Source organism: Camellia sinensis, chromosome 4 (genome assembly GCF_055761805.1).
Source record: "Camellia sinensis isolate YWXY chromosome 4, ASM5576180v1, whole genome shotgun sequence".
NCBI lineage: Eukaryota > Viridiplantae > Streptophyta > Magnoliopsida > Ericales > Theaceae > Camellia > Camellia sinensis.
The window spans coordinates 16,121,965-16,137,400 of NC_138964.1; positions in this window are offsets into that span (position 1 = coordinate 16,121,965).

Here is a 15,436-nt window from a genome sequence, read left to right on the forward strand (position 1 = left end):
TATCCCCACCATTGAAATCCCTCTAGATTTCAGTGGTGAGGAGGCCAAGACAAGGTGGTCCCGGAGCTCACCAAAAATGCACAAAAAAAGAGGCCAAACAACGCCTAAGAGGGGTCAAACAACCCCAAACACCAAAACAACCTGAAACAACTATTTTAAGCACTTAAAATCAAAACTTTTATATGTTATAAGTTAAGCTTAAAAACAGATGCAAGGATGGCTAAAAGCCTATGCAAAAATGGGGAATAAAAGGGGAAAAATCTCACCCTTGTAGACCTCTTCAAGAATGGAGCTCTAGTAGCCTTTCCAAGCTTAAATCCACTAAAAAACCTTACCAACAACCCTTTGGCACCTCAACAACCAAGGTAAGGTGTGATACTAGGTGTCCTAGTGCAAAACTAAGAACAAATACACCTTATACACACATAAGAGTGAAATAGAGAGAGATATAGAGATAAATAGATACACAAGACCTAACCCTAATCTCAGAGCTCTTTGGAATTTTTTGGAACCCTTGAGGAGGGAGGAGAAAGCCTCCCTTTATAGAGGTTCACTCTTGCAAAGCTTACAAAACAAGCTAAGCACGAGGGAAATCCCTCCGTACAACACATGTATGGAGGGGGTGCAAAGTGGGTGCCAGCTGTCACAGCTGGCACAAAATATCTGCCAAAAGCAGATGAACAGTGATCAGCCAGCCAAAAATGACAAATTGACCAAAACAATGGGCGGCCGACCAGAAAGAGTGCCGACCGGCCAAACATTTGGCCGATGGAAACAAAACATGGCCGGTGAGGTGTGGGGATGGCCAACAAGCTATTCCCTGGCCTCAGGTGCAAAGACCAGAAGTGTTTGGTGCAAAACCAAACACAAAACAGGCAAGTTGAGGGGTCTTGAGGCAAGGCGCGTAGCCGAAACGTTCGAGAACTCAAGACGAACACAAACATGGATGATCACCGAGTGTTCAAACAGTGACGTCCAAGTCTTGAGGACGGTCAAAAATGGGGTGTCTACACAAATATGTAATAATATAGTGTATGTCTTGCAACCCCCCATTTCTTTCTTTCTTTTTTTTACTTGCTTATGATGGATAGCATATTGCATCATATTTACTTAGAATTTTCTATGACTTGCATCCACTCATTTTGCATGTATTAGGGTTCAGCTCATCATGCTAACCGATGTCAATTTCCAACTCGTTAAATCAAAATGCGTGTTCTTTTGCATGCCTTGAATTGAATTACATGTCATTCTAATAGCCAAACTTATCATTTACATAATGTTTGTGTCGCATTAGTCATATTGCATTGTTTAGGAGCATGCATTTCTTCTAATTATTTTGTTTTATTTGGGTTGCTTTGGAGTACTAGGTGAGCATTTATTGCTTTAGCATAGCGCACATATGTTAGTGTTGCCATGTCGAGCATAACTACCATGAGGCTAAATGCTTAGTTGATATACCTGTTTGAATGCCGGTGGATGAACGCCTTTTACTTAAAATTGGAATAAATTGATTAATGTAAATACGAACTCGCTTTTTCAAGTGACATATATTCAAAACACGTTTTCAAAACAGACATAAAATCAATGCGTTTCAAATTTTTTGAAGTGGTCTATACTTGTGTGCATCGCCTAGTAAAGATAGTATAATAATCAAAACAAGAGCAGATAATGTAAATAAAAAATCATATCATGATTAGTAGAGGCTGATCTTTGATTGGGTGAGAGAGATGCTTAAATCATGACTTTCCCCTTTCATACCTAAGTTCCCTAGCCAAGACACTTTGGTGATGACGGATAAGTGGCTTTTGGCACGAGTCACGAGTTTCCTAAATTTCTCAAAAAATATGTAGGTGGTGATTCTGAAATCTGGCAAAGTGGTCCACTTTTGGCATTTTTGATTAAAAATTGATTTTCCACTCATTTGTGTTTATCTATTTCGCATTGCACTGGTGAAATCAGATTCAGAATCATGGGAGTTCGAATTCTAGGGCTAATCATATCTGAAAGGAGCACGAAAAGCAAGCTACACACCCCCAAATAATTAACATAAAGCAATTCAAAATCCTTGTAATTGTATTTCGTTGATATACAAGAGGGATACAAAAGATGTCCACATATAATACATATTCAACCTCCTCAAAAGATGGGCCTCAAGTTCCAAGACTTAGACACAGTTACGCAAAAGATGGCTATCAAAACCCATAAATGTAAAACTCTTGGCTTGTCAAAAATAAAAGCAAAAGAAAAAGAGCTCGTGTTTTCAAAACACTTCCCACACCTTTAGCTAGGTAGGATCATCACATCATTTTCTACACAAAATTCACTAGGGGTGAGCACAAAATCTAGTGGAAAGATCTTAACAAAGTATATATGTTTTAAGCAGTCATATATATATATATATATATATATAAAAGGATGTAATGCCATGCCATGCACTAAAACCACAAGCATATTCTTTTGAAATCCCATGCAATTAATGTTCTCTATGAAAACTCATTACCTCAATGAATTCCAAACATAAAATACATGGTAAATACAACTCAGGTAATCCCTAAGCTAGTGATTGCAAAATAAAATAAAATAATAAAAAATAAAAAAATCTAAAGATATCTATAACTCTATGGCCATGTTTGTTTGGGTAGGACATGAGCTTGGGATTGGATTAATAGCCCAATAAAATTATTAATCCGATATTTGGTTAAACAATTAAAATACGGACTAATTATTTTAAACTTGACTATTAGTTAAGATAGGATACATAATCCAACGAATTCGTAATCCTAGGACTATTAGTCATGGGAATGCTAATCCAGTCCGCCCAAACAAACATGGCCTATATGTATAGAGATAGGAGTCAAAACAATCAAACACACAGACACTTCTCTCAAATCTTCTCCTATTAGACTTTATTGCTCTCTCATCATTATAGAAAACTCTTATCCTGCCAGAAAAGGAAAGCATAACTATCATGGATTTTGAACTACATGTCTTCCATTTCTTTCTATTTGAAAGAAACTTCTTTTTAATCTCCTCAATATCACCATAAAGCCTATATATATATAATATGTGAGCACATGACTTGATATCTAATAGTGTGGTGGTTTCTCTTTCTGGCATGTGACAAAATTTCCGATTCTAAAATAAAAAAATATTATTCAAAAGTATAAGGAAAATTTGAATTTAAGACATTGAGTTTCATCAAAAACACTTTTACATATTATGATATTAATTTCTTTATTGTTTATTTTTATACTAACGTATATAAATTGTACACTCATTGCGTGTGCCACCCACTACTATATATATAAATATATGCATTTCTTCATGCGTTCTATGCAACATTTGTCTCTATTGTTCTAATTTGTTGAATCTAGCGTCTTACTTCGTTTGAATCTGAATGGATGTGGATGGGAAAAGGAATTCTTCGCTACCTTTGAACTACATTACCCTGGTTCAACTCCAAGAGTAATGGCTCAAAGAATAGCAGCGAAAGCAGGTCACGAGAGAGGATGAAGAAAAGCGAAAGTAGAGACAGAAAGAAGAACATGAACAAAAGTGTGAAGAACTCGAGAATCAAAAGAAGAGGCATCACGAGAATGTTGAGAGAAGCAACAAGACGAATACTGTGCCTCGTCGGTGTTGCTCAAATATGAAATTGTTTATTGCGAGAGACTACGATGGCGATGAGAGATAGTTGCTAGAACTATCGTCGATCCATACCAGGGGAGAGAGAGAGAGAGAGAGTTTGTGATGAAGGATGTTAGGGTTTGGTTTGGGTATAGAGCATATAGATACATGGGGTTATTTTGGTCATCTTATCTGAACTTGTCCTTATGGATATAGTATTTGAGTGTTTAGACTTTTGGTCAAACAAAATTCAAAATTAGATTTATAGACCGAGTACTTAATTTTTTGGTTTACATTGTTTTTTTGAAAATTAAATTTTTTGTTTTATTGATCTTTTTCAGTATTTTTTTTAGTCATCTTACACTTTTTTTTGTTTTGTTTTGTTTTTTTTTTTTTTTGTTTTTCAATAATAGAGAGTTCTAATAATGGAGCTCTAAAGAGAGCTCTACACATGTGGCAAGAAAAAAAAAAGAAGAAGTAAACAAACACAAGCACACACATCACATCGCTGGTGGGTCTTACCCATTTAAAGCTCCTCTAGAGCTCTATTTCTAGGGCTCTCAATCATTTTTCTTTTATTTTTTGAAATACACCCAATCTAGATACATTTACAAAGTATGGTACTTGTGAAATTTGGTTAATAAAAAATTCACTAAATACAAAAAATATAAAAAAATAATGAAAATTTAGTATATTTTGTATTTTATTGTATTCATTAAATTTTTCAATGATTTTTAAGTATATCAAGATTAAGCAGATCTAAAAAGTTAAAAAAATCATTAAAATATTTTTAAAAAATCATTAAAAATATAAAAATACAAATTGAAAACTCACAAAATTATTTTTAAAAATTTAAAATCAAACAGAGTGATTTGATTACTTTAAGAGAGTCAAGATTGAATCCCTACACATGACGGTCGTGGTGGTGTTGAAAACTCATAAAATTATTTAAAAAATTTCCAAGCCAGACAAAATGATTTGATTGCAAGAGAGTCAACATCGAATCCCTGAGGATGATAGTCGTGGTGGTGTTGATAACATTAGTTTGTAGAGCAATTATCACCTTTCGTGATTTAAAAAATATATATATTAAATAAATTTTTATTGGGTTAATTATGGAAAACCTTTTTTTTTTGTTAATTTAAAACAAAAAAGAAAAAAAAAACAGGTGAGCAAATCCAATTGGCTGATCAGCAGCAGGTATCAAACAAAGTTTTAGAGGAATTGGAATTTTCAAATGAAACTTGTTAGATAAAATTTTTACTATTCCAATGAGTTTTCTAAATGCAAAATTATAACTCTCATGGGGCGTGCACTGCAAGGACTGCTGTGTAGTCTTATTGGTTTATTTCAGAATCCATTTTGAAAATTTAAACCGTTTATATTTTAGAATATATCGAATAGATATATCTGTCAAAAATCAAGTTGATTGGATATCGTTAACCCTTTCATATACTCACATTTGTATCTTGAAAAATAAATGACATTGTGATTTAAAATATTAAAATCTGAGTGGATGAAAGGATTAACGATATCCGATCAATTAGATTTTTGAAAAGTATGTTCTACTCGATATACTCTAAATGTGAATGGTTCATATTATCAAAACGGATCCCAAATAAGCTTATTGGACTGCACAACAGCACCTGCTATGCTGGGTGCACAACAGACACCCCAACTCTTCTTTCTTTTTTTTTTTTTTTTTTTTTTTTTTTTTTGCACTCTACATTTAGAGCGTCATTGAAGGCTGTTCTAACTCCAAGGAACCCTCTATTTTCTTTCCCTTCGTTTATAATGCTGATGTAGTATACTATAAATAATAATGTTATATATATTAATTAATATATTAACTAGTATATTAATAGATAATATAACATAATTTTAAAAATTTTGAATATTTATAATTTGTATAATAGGTGGTGTCAATAATAATTGCATAACATTAATTGGTACACTAGTATGTATATTAATTGATACGTATAACACCACTAATACTACAAAATACTATCAATCATAAATGAATTTGGATAGAGAGTTAGATAGAGAGCTATAATAAATAAAAGGTAAACAGATGAGCCAAAATAAATACCGTACTTTTATCTCGTTTAGCTAAAAATAAATAAATAGATAAATAAAAAAAATTACCACGGTTGGAGTTTCTTTTATTGGTGAGTCTTATTCTACAAGGATATGACATTAGGTTTAAAGATTAATATATATATATATATATATATATTTTTTTTTTTAATATATATGGACATGATTAATGTAATTGTGCGGTGAGAATAACAAATTATTAATTTGAAATGATTTTTTTTTTTCATATTTTTACACTAGTGTCACCAAACCGCCATTGGCCAATCATTGAAAAAGTGACCGGAGGTGACCAACTGTGGCGATTAGTGGTGGTGATGATATGAATAAATAAACAAATTAAGTATACAAATATGTGACACAGGGACAAATGGTGATGTCAAGTAATCAAATAAGTGAATAAACAAATAGCACATGGATCAATAACCAACACAGACAGATAAATTAATAATAAACACAAACAAATAGGTATAAATAATATGATGTTTCAATGCGATGAGAATATATATAACTGTCTTGTAGATAGAGTGGAATCGAATTTGGAAGCTGGACAACATTGTGACTTTTGCTTAATCAGAATAAATGCAGTTCTCATGTATATCTAAAATAATTTAGATTCCTTTTCACATCAGCTTATAAGTTAAATTTTTTTAAGATTTTTTTTTTTTGGTTTTTATTGAACTTTAATCATGTTTAAAATGTTAAAATTAAAAAAAAAATCAAAAAATTACTTAAAACAAAAATAAGTCAAATTTATAAATTAATTATAAAAACTACAAAAATTAACTTATTTTGTTACTGAATTTTTTTCGAAGAATTTTAATTTTCTTTTAAAAATTTTTAAGATCGTGGACAAACTAATTTGACCCAAATTATAAATAAAATCAATATGTTCATTGGAAAGAAAATTAGTCTTAAAAAAAAGAAAAGGAAAAAGCATCCTTAAATTCCATATGCCCTTTGGTGGAGGTGGTAGATATTCCCACCAATGTTTTAAAAATTAGACTGGTGAGTGAACCAAAAAAGGAATTGGATGAACGGGTCACCGGTTCAACCGTCGAGTTAAACCAGAATTGAATCGTGACATCATAAATATTAAAATTATATTTAATAAAAATATAAGTAATAAAATTATAAATTAAAAAAATAAAAATATTAAATCATCTTAAATATTTCTCTTAATATGTTTTTATTTTTTTACTAAAAAATATAAATATATATTTTAAAATATTATTAATTTTAATTTTGGAAAAGGAAACCAAATATTCAATGTTCCCTCTATATGATTTTAATTCAAATAATTTTATTGAAAGAAAAAAAAAATTTGAAGGTATCAAAATTTCAATTCTCCCACTAATAAATTTGATTAAATCCCACATGAATTTTTTTGATGTTTTTGGGAAGAATTTTTTTCTTATAAATAGCTAGAGATTTTCACAACAATCTCAATCTCTGAACGGAATTCCTCATAAGAGAAGACCTTGGAAAGAGAGTTTTTAAGAAAGAAAGAAATTTTTAGTTTATAATAATAATAATAATAATAATAAGAAGAAGAAGAAGAAGAAGAAGAAGAAAGAAAGAAAGAAAAGTTAGAAAATATCAACAAAAAAAAGTCCAAAATTTTTAGTTCCATCTATCTGGTTGGTTCGCCTGACCCGTCTCTGGGTCATTTGGTTCGGCTGTCCAATCGTCGGTTTTGCCAATTATTCCTAAATAGGTCGGTTTCGAATTTGAACGATCTAGAAGATATATCTGAACCAAAACTCCGATCGGTCGACGGTTCAATTTTAAAACCATGATTGGCACTATGAACATGTAAAATAATAATAATAAAGGCACTTGGTCCATAAATCCAATTTTGAATTTTGTTTAGGCAAAGGTTCAAGCGCTCAAATATTTTGTTTATAAGGATAAAATTAGATAAAATAACCAAAATACCCCTGTATATATATATATGCTCTATACCCAAACTAAACCCTAACATCTTTTCTCACAAAATGTTTCTCTGTCTCTCTCCCTCTCTTGCTTCTCCATCGTTGCTGTCTACCTCCACGCCTCTCTGTCTATTTGTTTCTCTTCTCTTACTCCTCTATCTTTCTCTCTTTCTTACTCCTGGTATGGATTGACAGCTGCTCCGGCGATGATCTCTCGTTGTTGTTGTGGTCTCTCGCAATGGACAACTTCAAATCTAAGTGACGCTAATGAGGCACAGTGTTCATCTTGTTGTTCTCTCAACATTCTCATGATGCCTCTTCTTCTAATTCTCAAGTTCTTCACGCTTTTGTTCATGTTCTTATTTGTCTCTCTGCTTTTGCTTTTCTTCCTCCTTTCTCTCGGTCTTTGCTTTTACTGCTGTTCTTTAAGCCATCGCTCTTGGAGTTGAACTAGGGTAACCTAGTTCGAAGGTAGGGAAGAATTCTTTTTCCTATCCACATCTATTGAGATTCAAACAAAGTAAGATGATAGATTCAACAAAATAGAAAAATAGAGATGAATGTTGCATAGAACGCACAAAGAAATGCAGATATGTATATATGTATGTGGGTGTTAATTTTTGACCACACAACCAAATGGGGAATTCAGTAGGAGAGCATTGGCAGAATAGATTAAGCTCGAACAACCTGTCACAGAACAATAAGAATCCGGCGGTAGTTCGTCCACCTGGGGGCACTTTGATGATCAAGTCAGTAATCAACATCTCTCAAAGATAACAAATTGTACTTAACTCACTAGACAGAACATAAAAAGCTTACCTTAGACCCACGAGGGTGCTTTATCTTTATAGCCAGCACTAACTTGATCCCTGTAGAAGCTTAGTTTCAATGGACTTTGGCTCAATGCTAATCTTAGACTCCCAGCTAGATAGAGATAAACTCCCAAAGAGTTTTATCTTTATCCAAACTGAGGTCCTCTCCTATTCTAGGGCTCTTGTCCCTTATCCACTCATCTCAGATTCCAATATCTCCAAAGATGCCCTCGGCCTAGCTGAGATCATCGCGCACATGACCAGGCCACGTGGCAGTCTGGCTGACACGTCGGCATCACCTCAGTCACATGCTGTCATTCACAAAATATGCCCCCACAATTGCCCCTTTGGTTTTATTACCTCGGTAATCTGAGGTGATGGAACCTACATTGTCTCGTCAGTCAGAGTTTGGTCTTTCTTTCTATGACCGATATCACTACTCTTCGTCTTGCGTTCCCAGGATTCTATTGTTCAACTTTCCTAATGATCAACAACCAAGAACCAAGCTCTTTAACTGAGATCATTCCTCTAGCTAAGGTTGTTGCCTCATTAAATCAAGAACTCCAAGAGTTTTGCCTGTGCATGAGCTGTCACGTATGGTTTTCTCAACCGTTTCTGCCACGCGTCCTTCTCTTATTGATTCGTACCTGACATGCGCCATCAGGTCGTGTCGTGTCTGCCACGCTGCCTGACAGACACCTCGTCCAAGGCATTTTATTATGGTTTGCCGCCTTTTTGAATTTTTAACAAAAACTCTTACTCTCTCTCTGCCTCTTCACTTTTCATTCTTGCATTCTCGTACTCTTCCTTAAAGTTTTCTCTATCTACTAAATTTCCCTCAAACCGCCATTGTCGTCCTTTTGAGCTTTCTACGATCACCTGAGTACTGCTTCCGGTGAGCGTCTTACCGTTGGGTGCTAGTCAATATCGTCATTTGACTCTGGCGAACTTCTCTCCAACCTTATTCGGTAAGACCATGATTTTGTTTTTTGTAGTTTCAGTCTCTCATTTTTTATTTTGTTTCAAATTTGCCATCTGTGCATATTATTTGTTGCTATTCTATCTCTATCTCCATGTTTTGACCTTCGTGAATCACATCACAACTTGTTCCTGAATTCAAATGTGTGCGTATTGCTTCTGGTCTTTGCACATTGCCTTACAAACACTGTACTTAGTGTTCTGCAAATTGATGACTTTTCTTATTCTTGAATCTTGGCTGCTTTCTTGATTTATGAATCATGCTTTTTTTCTTCTTTTTTTTTCCTGTTTTTCTTGTTGTATTTCCAGATTTTTGCCTTCAATTCCTGTGCCTATAGTTCCTAGGTTTGGGATTTGCATTAGAACTTTGTTCTTTAGGAAAATCAAAACAAAAACCCTCTTAGACTTCAAGAACCCTTGCACCAGTGCCTGATTAGGATTAAGCCGAGGTCTTTAAACCTATACCAATCATTCTGTCGTCCAATCCCTTTACCCTGAGACAATGGGTATGTTCAGATAGAGGGTTGACACCCTAGAAAAGCTCGAATATTTTAAGAGAGAGTTTTCTATTCCTGCCGACGTCCAAGTTAGGTTAGCTGGGGAGGAGGACTCCATCACGCCAGATTGAGACTCCATGCCTTTTCCCGTTATGGCCTTTATAGAATGTGAACTTCGGCTTCCCTTATATATTCTCTTCAGGGAAATCCTTTACTACTATAAACTCAGCCCGATACAGCTAGCCACCAATTCCTATAAGGTTATTAATGGTATAATTGCCCTAGCTCGCCGAGAAAACGCTGGGATAACATTGGCCGACATTCAGTATTGTTATACCATGTGTGGCCTAAAGTCTGAAAAATGCTACATTTACTACCTGAAACCCAGATCCACTGCATACAAAATCATAGCCAACCTCCCAGACTCCAACAAGGGTGCTGGAGATGATTACCATATCGTCTCAAGCAACTAGGAGTATGTTCCTGATGATGATCTTCATCTCTTCCCTCTGGGCCGATCGGTGTTTAAAGAGGGTGATGGTAAGAACCGAGTCATCCTTTTAATCACATTTCCGTTAGGACTTGTCAACTCATATATCTTCGTCTAAATACTTTTTCCTTTTTGTTCTTTTTTGCAGCTCTTCCCCAGCCGGCAAAGGACTTTCGACAAATTTTTTTCCCTAGCAAGGACTTGAAAAAGCTGCTTAGCCTGCTTATCGATAAGTGCAAAGCCCTCTACTACTTAATTACATTCCAATGTACAAGTCAGCTTTGCCCAACGCCCCTTGTAGAAGTCTAACTCCATCGTTTGCCTCAACCCCTCCAGTCACTTCCTTACCAAGAACTGATCAGGCTTCCTTTTCTGATTTAGTCGAGTTGCCATCGACATCTGTCCCTCAACTTATCTCGACATCCCAACGCTGATGTCGACGTCGAGCTCTACCAAACATCCCTGTCGGCAGAACCCAAAGCCACAAACGACGAGATTCTGAAGAACCAACATTTTACCCAACAAACCCATCAATTGCTCTGCCAATAATTCATTTTGGTACCAAAATTACCATTGCTGCAATAGCTAAAGAAATGGGCCACAACAAAGCCGTTATGGAGGACCTCTTGGCTGATTTTCCAGGAATTGTCTCTGTTTAGTCTTCCCTGTCTCAATCCCAAATCCCACCAAAGCCAAAAAGGGTAAAGAGGGCTAAGACAAAAGCCTCTATCACCCAAGTTGATACAGATGATACCCTGCCAATTTCAAAACTAGCTGAAGTTGAAAAGAGTGCCTCCAACACTGAAAAAGAGGCCTGCCAAAGACCAGCTGTCCAATACCTCATGTTCGAAGAAGTTGAGGTTCCAAGAGGCTGCAAGCTGAAGCTCTTTCAAAGCCAATGCCCCCTGGGCTTTTGCCATTACGATCGGCGATCAACCAATCACAGCCGGAGATAGTGCCATCGACAACATCGAGGTTGGCGTCGCTCTTTCTACCATTGTCCTTCTACCAATTGATCTAAATCGTATGGCCGAGGTTACCGAGTATGAAAATTTTTCCTTAATGATGCAACACTTCATTCTGGTAAGTCTTCAACTCTTTGTACTTTTTTAGCTTTTATTTTAAGTTCTTCATACTGCAAAAAATTTACTAACTTGTTCACTTCTTTTCTTCTAGGCGATCCGGCGTGCTCATTCCTTTGCTGTGAAAGCCGAGGACATGAAGAAAGAATTGGTCCACAAGACCAAAGAGGCTGCTGGCTTCCTCGCATCCCTGAATAACGCCGAGGCAAAAATGAAGATGTTGCTGGATCAAGCCAAGGCTACCAAAAAAGCTCAAGATCAAGTCGAGCAGAATGCGGAGGCTGCCGAGGCCGTGGTTGAGGTTCTCAAAGCACAGGCCAAGGAGGTTGAAGCAAAAATCGCCGAAGGCCAAACAGAGCTTCGGGATGCCTTAGCCACGAAGGAGGCCGAAATCAAAGCCGCTGATGAGAAGGCTTTCTCGGAGGGACATGCTACTGTCCGTGATGCATACAAGGCCTAGGTTATCCAAGCCTGTAATCGAGGCTTTTTTCTCAGTTGGTCGGTTGCCCTAGACAAACTGTCCGTCCCTTGGGACTCTTCTTTCTGAGATACCAACCAAATTCAATTGCCATTTCCTCCAGCTCCTAACAATTCTGAGGACGAAGCCGAAGATGAGGACCCTGAGGCTGATGGCGCTGACAAAGGGGAGGCTGCGATTGGGGTCAAGTTCCCTACTCTGAATGAGCAAGTCTTGGACTTGACTCAAGATAATAAGGACGAGATCTCCAAAAGCATCTCTTCTAAGAAGGCGACATCTAAGGCCAAAGTCCAAGCGGTCGAGAAGAGCCTGGATCATACTCTGCTTGAGATAGATGCCGAGAAGGAATCCTTACTACCAATTGAGGCCGACACAATGCCAACCGCCGAGGTTGAGCAATCTGACATAAATGCCAATGCTTCTAGTACTTAGGGTTTTTTTTTTCCTTGTACTCTAAACTTCTCTTTTAATTATAAATTTTGAAGTTTGGACAAGCAATCTCTCAAGTCAATCCGAAGTGCCCTATTGTCTTTAAAACAATTTCCTTTATGAATATATGGTTTTTCTTTTGGCTAAGTGTTGAATGCTCTGTTCATACATGTCTACTACTTTCTTTTTTGCATTTCTTCAGAGTATACCTTAACTGTATAATAACTTCAGGGTAAAATACCTCGGATATAAACCTTGATTTTTTGCTAACCATTGGAGTACCTCGGCTAACACTTAAACATATTAAAATATTTTTATAATTGTTTATTCAGTCTAGCATTGCTTTTCCACCTCCATATGCTATCTTCTATTAAGACTTCATCCTTTCCAAACTTTGACAACCCGGTTAGTTACCTCAGGTAATACGTATCTCAGATACTTCATTCATAATTACCTCAGCCAACTCCAACTTGTAAATTTTTCTGAACTTTCAACAAGTGTTAAGCCCATTCTAAAAATTCCAACAAGTGCCAAGCTCTTAGGTTTATTTATCATTCTTGCTCCCTGCCCCCTTATGTGAACCTGAGTTCCACTTGAGTTCACATTAAGCGTGTGCCAATAGTCTTTCACTAAAGTCAGTTTCAAACAAAGATTTTCCGAGGTGTTTTAACCTCGGTTTCTCTATTAATGAACTTAGTTCTCTTCTGAGTTTGACTCTGTCGATATGGCAAGTCCAGGTTAATTTCAACTTAGTTCAACTTCATTATATGCAAGTATAATTCAACTTTGGCATATAATGAGTCTATGTGATTCGTCATGTTTCATTTAGAAACATCGCCAACTTAGTTCAACTCTATTATATGCAAGTATAATTCAACTCTGCCATATAATAAGTCTAAGTTATTCATCATGTTTCATTTAGAAACATCGCCAGCTTAGTTCAACTCTATTATATGCAAGTATAATTCAACTTTGCCATATAATAAGTCTAAGTTATTCATCATGTTTCATTTAGAAACATCACTAGCTTAGTTCAACTCTATTATATGCAAGTATAATTCAACTTTGCCATATAATAAGTCTAAGTTATTCGTCATATTTCATTCAGAAATATTGCCATGGGACTAGTCAATCCCATCATACAAATTTCAAATTCATCAAACTAAAATCTTATTATTACTTCGGCTAATAAAATTAAGACATAAACTTCAAAAAACCAAACATCTAATGATAGAAAAACTTCAAGTTGCAAGTGTTCCATGGTCTTGGCAACTCTTTGTCGACGTCATCCAGGACCTTCATGTTTTCGTCCTCAATTTCTACTGTTTCTGGCTCTCGCACGTTGCAGGTGGATTTCACTGCTGCCATGGAGCAATTCCTAGCTTGCACTTGTTCCCCTCTGATCTCCTCAATTCCATGCTTCGTTGGGAATCACAACAGCTAGTGCAATGTTGAGAGAACAACCCTCATTGCGTGCAATCATGGCCTCCCCAAGATAACATTATAAGGGGAGGAGGTGTCAATTACTGTGAACTCTGTGCTTACCTTCTTGGTGCCTGCCTACACCTCCCAATTTATTGCTCCTAGTAGCCATGTCGGCGTTCCATTGAACCTGACCATTGGGCTATTGGACTGCTCCAAATCATCTCGGTGAAGGCCGAGCATTTTCTAACATCTAACATATATGATCTCACAAGAGCTGCCTTGGTTAATCAGAATGCGCCTTACCTGGCATTCTCCAATCTTGAGGGTTATTACCAGAGCATCGTTGTATGGATGTTGCACCATGTCTAAGTCTGCTTCAGTAAAGGACACCATTGGTCCCTGATACTCATCTGTCATAGGCTTCTTTTGCTGGACATGGTATACATGCTGTAAGTGCTTCACACTCTAAGTCTCCCCACGTACCTCATTCTTATTGACCCTCAAGTGAATCATATTGATCACTCGAAGTCCATTTGCTAGAGGTGGTGCTGCCCGTGCTTGGGGCAACATTGCCTGCTCTTCCCTCGTTCTGGCCTTATCTACTAGCTCCCTTAAACGATCTTGTCCAACTAGATTTTCCAAATGCGTCTTCTGGGCTCTACACTCTTGAGTCAGGTGCCCATCCTCATTATGGTAGGCACAATGCTTCTCAAGGCTTCTTCTCGTAAATTCATCAAGAATCTTCTCTGGTGCTTTATAATACGACTAGTTCTTGATCCTTTCCAAGACTTTATAAACCAGGATCCGAAACACAGTGGTGACTGCCTGTGCAGCTCTTAGTCCTATTTCTTGTCTATTAAAATTTGTATTTTCGCGTCCCCTTTCGGACAGCTCGAATTGGTCCTACAGTTTGGACTCCTGTCATGGTTCTAAATCTAGTCTCACAAGTGCAATGTGAAACTGATAATCGCCAAAGAGTCCAATCTGGCAAATCATTTTGGAAAATCGATTTTGAATCAAATAATGCCAAAACTGGACTGCTTTGCCAGATTACAGAGTCGCCACCTAAATATTTTATTTTGGAAAAATTTAGGAAACCCTGACTCGTGCCAAATGCCACGTGTCTGTCATCACGAAAGTTACCTCAGCTCTAGAACTTGGGTACGAGAGGGGAAGGTCTTGAAGTGAGTACCCCCGTTCGCTCAATCAAAGATCGGCCTCTACTATCATGATATGTTGTTTTATAAACACATGTGTTCTTATTCCGGTTATTAGCTAACTTTACTATGTGACGCACACATACAAATATAGACTAAGTCGCAAGACTTGGAACAATTCAACCCATGTTTGATTTCAAAAATGGTTTGAATTTGCCACCCTCAAGTGGGCTTAAAACTCACATTCATTGAATTGCTCCAATTCAAACAACAAAGCCTTTATCCACAGGCATTTATTCAGTTTAACATTTAAGCACATAGCCTCATGGCAAGCATGCGAAACATGACAACATGGCAATCACACTCATGCAAGTATGCTAAAGCGTGAAAGCTTACCGAGTACTCCAAGCCAAAACAAAAGCTAGTTAGAAAA